Source organism: Triticum dicoccoides, chromosome 7A (genome assembly GCF_002162155.2).
Source record: "Triticum dicoccoides isolate Atlit2015 ecotype Zavitan chromosome 7A, WEW_v2.0, whole genome shotgun sequence".
NCBI lineage: Eukaryota > Viridiplantae > Streptophyta > Magnoliopsida > Poales > Poaceae > Triticum > Triticum dicoccoides.
Window position 1 is genome coordinate 98,470,341 of NC_041392.1, and position 7,850 is coordinate 98,478,190.

Below are 7,850 nucleotides of genomic sequence, written 5' to 3' on the forward strand. Positions count from 1 at the left end.
GAAAATATTGCATTTTTATGTATGTTTTTACGTTCGTAACTTTACATAACATAAAATATTTTTTACGGCGAGTATATTTTTTTACATTCTCTTTTTACGTATGAAATAGGACAAAATTTACGAAACCTAAAAATACGATGCATTGACGTAAAAATAGAGAGAGGGTGAAGAATAACTATTCCTCATCTAGGGTGACGAATAGCGCGACCCGATATATATATATATATATATATATATATATATATATATATATATATATATATATATAGGAAGAGGATTTTCTATCATAGCTTGCCCTAGAAATAGCTATCAGTACCGTTGGCTGTGCTTTGTGATTCGTACTACCTGTGTGCTGTAGTACTGTTTGAAGCCCATGTGCTTTGAGATTTAGCTTTGTTGGCAGGCCGGTTCTGGCTACTTTATGCCTAATTGGCTGACGAAAAGCCTGTCTGGGCGCGTGCGTACGAAAGGGTGGCCACCAGTAGCATTGTGTATATCAGGTTCCAACTACTAGGCAACACTTCGTGCAGGTTGTTATGTGTACGGCGCGCCGTTACGTCCCGTTTTTCTCGCACGTGACGCCCACCACGAGACGGGCGCAGGTTCGGTCTGAAATCCGTGACGGGTCCATGCATATGCCCGAAAGGAACCTATGTGAGTGACGTGTTGAACCTGCTAGCTGCTACACTATGTATACGTACACATGAGTGTCTTCTCGCGTGCAGCACATCCACGTCGCTCGCATGTTGCGCAACACATGTGGTCTGCCATCATACGGCTCATGTGATATAGTCTTGTTGGTTTGAAAAAGTCGTACGTGTGTGTAATGGAGCTGTACTTGTCACACGCCTGTACGTATCAGTCCTGCTGTGGCTTCAGTTTCATGAGATTGGGTTGGTCTTTGAATGCATGTACACAGTTTCACGACCTGCCGTAGTAATGCATGCCCATTTAGGCTGGTGAGCGAGCACTTAAGACGCGTGCCTACAGGCCTGTGCGAGTGTTAGTTGACTCGTCCGGCGACGCAATTAAAAGCCATCTGTAAACTTTGTTCGTATAATATGCTCTCACGACCTCCCCTGTCGAGCGGTGCAGCCATCATACTAGTTCCGCGCGTACGGAAGTATGAGCCGGGATCCTTCAGGCTTCATGGTGCCGAGCGCGCACGGCGCCAGTGTTGATCCCCTCCTCCGGGCTGAATGGATCCCGGATGGCAACGGAGGCGGCATTACGAGGTGGAAGGTAAGCTTTCATCCATGCCCTCCCCGGCGCTCCGGCCGACGTACATTAAGCTCTTGTGTTTTGACGCCACTTCTCCGCTAAGGACGCACCGCCGGACACCTTGATTCCATGCACCGCGAAGCAGATAAAAGACATGGGCACAGGGATCATTGACGCGTCGAACTTTCTCACTGCAACGGGCGTGGAGGTGACTACGGTGAGTATTGAATCCTATATCACCAAAGGTAACTAGACATATGTCTAACTCTTTCGCTAATTGCAGGTCAGGCTGCTAGGAAAAATGGTGAATAAGCAAGTGTCTGATAACTCCGTCTTCTTCACCCTGGCCGACGAGACGGGTTGCGTCAAGGCACGCGTCTGGTGAGTGTGTACATCAAGAACAGCTTGTCCCCCTCCCCCGCCCCCACCCAGTTCACCCATGTCTAGCACTTTGTTAGCCTGACCAACATATCTGCCTCTTTTCAGGTTCGAGAACGGCATCGATGTCATGTGTTCAGCGAGCATCAGGTAACCAAAACAGCGAGTGTGATTGTGGGTTAATTCTCTATGGATCCAAAAACATGCAGATTGATTAAGTTTGTGGATGTCATTGTTCGTGCCTTTCTATCAAACCAAAAGTGATGGTGTGTACGTCAAATTAACCGGTCGCTTGCGTGCCGAGCTCGGCGTGCCCGTAGTTGCAGCCTATTCATTGAGGTTAGCATGACTTGTAAGTTGTTATGGTAGTGCTATCATATTGAAACCATGTGTTCGTGATTATTAACCCCGCTTCAGTGTGGTGACAAATTTCAACGATATCACTCATCATTTCCTGGACTGCATCTATGTTCATCTGATGATGCGAAGCGACCATGCTAAACGCGTCGTGCACTCTCTTGCTCTCATCCCATTTGCCGCATCCGCACCACTGGCTAGCACTGCACGCCGTGTCCCAGAGGTTGATTAAAATCAGATCAAATCGTGTAGTGTGTGTAGAGTCCAGAGTAGCAGGTTGCTCACCATTCTTTTTTGTGATCCATGCCAGCGTCGTTTGAGTGTGAAGGCCGAGGAAGAAAATCTCACTGATATGATAATGGGATTTCTGGACCAGCCGGGGATCGGGTATGAAATCATCACAAAACGGCACGTGTTAAATCACATAAGAAACAGACATTTTCAGTGTTCTGAATTTTTTTTATTTTTTTGCAATGGCTATTTATCAGCGCACTCGAGCATGGAGTTAGTGTGAACCTGGTGGTGGAACATCTTGGTATACCAGAATCAGAAGCAAGGTGAGTTTAGTCCGGCATGTTATATTGTGTGCTAATTTTATCACACTGCCTAGCTGACAAAACAATAGTAGTTGTGTGCATTCTTATTGATACTTCTAAAATCACTTGGCAAATGACAACAACCGTGCATTCTTATCGATACAGATCGACGCTCGACAAGCTTGCTGATCTCGGATGCGTGTTCCAGACAATTGACGATGACCACTTCAAATCTTGTGCTGAATAGTATGTCATTAAGTTGTACAATGCTGTCATTCTGAATCGTCGGTTTGAACCAGTTCAAGAAGGCATTGCCCGAATACCTTGTCTTTCTATTAATACATCAGGCATGACCCTACAAATGGACTATGCTTCGACGGCTTAATTTAGTTTAGATAGAAAAGATACACATCAAGTTCACTCGCCAGCCTCTTTTAGTTCACACGAGGGTTAAGTCTGAGTGCTTGAATGCCGTCAAAAACACTAGTAACTAAGGTGGTGAGGTCAACATCCATACAGGTGTTGAATAAATTCAGTACAAAAAACTAGCCGATGTTCATGAAAAGTACTGAAACTCTACTCTTTTTGGCACCGATCGAAAGGCTTCGGCAGTTGGATGGGGTTGTCCTTCATACCAAGAACTTCAAACAGCAGGATCATCCTTGTATTGTCAATGTCGCCACCGATCTGCAGAAATACCGAGTAAACATGTGTTAACCCCCCTACACCTTTATTATTATCACCTCTCCAATTCCTTACTCACCGAAGACAATTCGCGTTGCATTTTAGTCCCCATCCATTGCCTTGCAAAGTGCAAAGCGAATATCCCGCTCGATTCCCTAATTAATACACAAAATGACATATGTTGTCATCCGGTAATCTCAGTGAACAGAGTATTCTGTAAACAAGTATTGTCATCTTACCTCTTGCATACCCAAGGTCCTGTGACATTCCTAGGGAACCAGTTGTACCAGCCTGCTGTCTTTGGCTTCCAGCCGTCGAGGTAAGCATCAATGCATTTGATTATGGCAGCCAAAAGCTCGTCTGCCAATCGGCCATGCTCCCCTTGTAGCTCATCCATTGGCTTGTCGCCATTGCTCATCATCGGGTCCAATATTGTAGTTCGCCTTCTCTGGAAGTCGAAGAAGTATGTCGCCCAGGAGTGGTTGTGATGGATGGGCAGAACAAACTAAAACAGGGAAACAAACCATGTTACAATATATAGATCATCCCTCGTCTTCAAGTAGAATGCTTATAATCGCCAATGGAAAATCTGAAGACATGTACCATTGTGCATAGATGAACAGCGTGCGCCAACTGGTCGCCCACAAAAAGATCTCTTATATAATCCTCATCGACGTACCCCCCCATCCCTGAACACATGATTCTGCACACATAAAATCGGATACAGAAATGTCAGAGAGCCCCGTATCTATCATTACTAATTGATTGCCTGATACGAAGGCACGACACTTCAAAAAGGAACAACCCTTACCACAAAATCAGGTTCCAGGAAATGACGCCAGCAAGACTCTCCATACTTTGCTGCAAAGTCAACGTCAAGCTGCTGAAACCTTCTCATGAATATGTTCATCATCTCGAAGCTGACTACTCCATCGACCACCAGCTCTTTCTGTATTTCGATCGCGGTAAATTCAATGTAGCTTGGCAAGGCAGAGATGATCCAATTGCTGCAAAAAGAAAAAAAGCATAATACCTAAATTAAATGCTTTCCCTAAAAATTTAACATAAAAGCAATAAAAAGGGCTTCTGATCCATGTGGATCATACTTTTTAACTATCTCCCCTGCCAAGCTCATAAATTTCAAATACAGATGGCATATATCTGCCGATGCGCGTTCTGGTAGTTTGTACTCCATGACGAAAGGGGAACTGGCCAATGGACCTGGAACGACCTTCCTCTTTGGTCTCGGCGCCGACCGAGAGCTTGTCTCGGTCAATGTCACGTTTAGATTAACTGTAGACATAGCAAGCTCCTCGCGGATATCAAGCTCTGCGATCATTATATTTTTGGTCCTGGTTACTGGCGACAAAGAGGGAGTGCTCGCAATTGGGATCAGGCGTGCTTGGCCTGATCTTGGGACGCTGATCGGTGGCGCAACCCTAATAGGTGCCATCGGTGTCTCTGCACAAGCCAGCTGATCTGTTCGACGATAAGAAAGGATTAGCATAATTAGTACGAGGATAATCACAGTCAACACAATATGGAAAAAAATTGTGCTGAAAATTAACACCTTCCGCTCCGATGGCTGCTGTGAACTCCGCTAGTAAAGGACCACGCCGCACGACATGATTCGTTTGGTTTTGTCTGTCCCCCCTTGGTGATACTGGCCTGCCCGGAACATTGATTGTGTTGTGCTGTGGCGGGTTGTCTATGCGAAGGTCAAACGATGGGCAACCATCGATATCATTGTGTGTGTCCATCTCATGTTGCACGCCATTGTACGCTTGGTTTAGCCGGTCCCTCATTGGTGGCAATGTCCTGTTTTGTGTATGGACTGACATGACCTGCGGCGGGGCGTCTTTTTCAAGGTCAAATGACGGGCAGACGTTGAAAACGTCATGTGCGTCCACCTTGGTAATATGCAAGTTTCGTCCCCCCTCGGCATCCATTGGCCCTTGCTGTTCACAGTGCACTGGGTAGCTGTCCTCAAGAGCCTGTGAGATGACCAATTCTCTTCAGTCAGATGCATCTATCTCCTCTATGTGTGTGATTGGCTGCGCGGCGGTGGTGCTACATCCGGCCCCAATATCTCTTTCGGCCTCCTCTACGAGCTTTCCAAGAGGCGTCCACCCTCTCTCAGAGTCGCTGTCATCCTCCACAGCCTCCAGTTTCTCATTCTTTTTCTGTGAGATGTCTTCTTTATCCTTTTTGGCGTCGCTTCCGAACCATTTGGTGATAGCTGAAGCGGCGATGCTCCTCGAGCACCATGTGACATCCTTGGGGCGGGGCTTATCATACATGGAGATGCTGCGTTTTGCTTATCTGAAACATATGAAAAAAGATTTGTCGTCAGTGAACGAAAATACTGAAACGTAAATATGAAAATTTAACACGTTCGGGGGTCGGACCGGGTGAACTTTCTATACCTGTGTCATCATCATCAATGTTTATGATGTCCCTTTTTGATGCATTTGTGTGTTGGTCTGCCGTCGCAAACACACGGGAGATGTCTTCCCTTGATTTCTGAGCTTCGAGGCATAAGCGATGTCTCATCCCTGTGCGGATCTGTGCCCATTCGTTCAAATGCCTGTTGTTCTCCGCATTCATCTCCCTGTCCGATGCCGCCAAAATTTCCTCACAGTTCTGCATGAATTGACTCACTTTCTAAATGCACAGAGCTCTCAGCTGCATCACATGTTTGTATGTTCAGTATAGCAACGCACAGAAAGTATACCCACAACCCCTAGGATGCGCAGCGTCAATAAACAAAATGGTGATAGTTATGCGTCGTAGACTTACAATGTCATTCGTTTGACGGGGGCTGCAGTTTGCGCGTCCATTCCGTGCATGGATTCTTCCGGCGCCTGCATCGATGTTTCTCCTTTTCGATGGATTCCGCTGATAACACACGGAAGTAGGAGCTCGAGGCTTCAGAAAAACATATCAAACAAGCTGGAGTCAGTATGCGTGTTCAGACATTAATCTTTTGTGGACCTAATATATCAACGTGACACCAATATCTAGCACATGTCTTACCAGCAGCTTCCCATACACATGATTAGGAGATCCCTTTTTAGTGTATGAGTCAGCTAGTATAATTTTGTTGATGTCAGTGCTCGTGTACGCCTTCACCCTTGGGAATACATCATGAGGAATGTTGGGAATGCCACCACTTGAAGTGTCTAGATTGTCGATGTAGAACACCTGCCATTTGACATGAATATCAGAGTTAGGATGAAGGACATTCAGGTCAGAGTTAGGATTGTCGAAAGGACTCCCCACCCCCACCCCCACGCCCCCTACTGACCTGCAGAAAAGGAAGACACCCAGAAATGTTCGGCTTCGATATCCCTGAGAACAGCTCAGATTTCACCCTTGATGCTGATCTTAGCACATCAGCACGCACGTACCCGGCCCAGTTAAATATATTTATCAAATCTGGCTCATATATAGCTCCCCAGTAGTCTGTCGTGAAGTACTCATTCTTCAAATTGGGAGCCAGCACATACGACACCGCACAAATTACGAAAGCCATCTTGAAGGCCTTGCTCTCAGCCACAGTCATAGGACGGCCATGCTCCATGAGCACCACCTTTGCTACAGAGGTTGGGCTGTGTTCATTCTCTGAAAGGCTGAGTGCCATCCTGATGGTTTGCACAACCTCGTCCGACACGATTGACCCCGGCGTCATCACTGATGCTCCTCCGCACGGTATCCCCATGACTGTGGCCACATCTTCATCATAGAACGGCGTGTCGCGGCGTAGGCCTACAATAATGGAGCTAGCTTCCTCATCAACTTTGCTATACACCCACAGCAAAAACTCTCTGTCAGTCCTTGTAAGCTTCGGTATATCAAGTAGCCCTCCAAATCCTATCTCATGCACTAATTTCCTCTTCTCAGGATTCAGTTTGGATATCAAATCATACAGTTTCAGAACGCTGCACCTTGACCCAACCATGGGCTTTTTCCTTTTCCCCTTTCTGTTGTCATCCGAGCCGGATTCAGATGAGCTATGCGCGACCATGGACGGGATGCGAACCCCCTCACCATTGTCAGACGAGATGTCATGATGGTCTTCATTCAAGCGCCGGTGCCTGGATGGGCCAACGCCATAGTCCATCCCCCTGTCAGGCCAACCAAAGTCAATAAGAAAAAAATTTGAATGAAAGGGGTTCCCCCCCTGCCCCATTATATTAGAATGAAGCAAACCAGCAGTACAGAACTGAGTTCAAGAAAACTAAAAACCACAGCAACATAATGGTTCCAGGCTTACTAAACCAAATGAGACCAGAAGTTCTCTCAACTACTCAAGTCCGTAACCGATCGGTTCCACGAACGAACGAGTGCACGTGCATCGAGGTTAACCTCGACGGACCCATCACTTATTTTTGGCGGTTCCCGTACCGAGGTTACCGGCCCTCCTCCCCCCTAAATCCACCGGCTCCACGGTTGATATCTTCGGTTCCACCTGAGATGGTTTGCCTGGTCGGTTCCGAGTGTGTGATAAGGCGGTTGGCGTCCTCCGTAACCGATATCGGTTTCACAAACAAACGGGTGGCCGTGCATCGAGGTTAACTTCGACGGACCCATCACTGATTTTTGGCGGGTCCCTTACCAGGGTTACCGGCCCTCCTTCACCCTAAATCCATCGGCTCCATTTTGATATCGTCA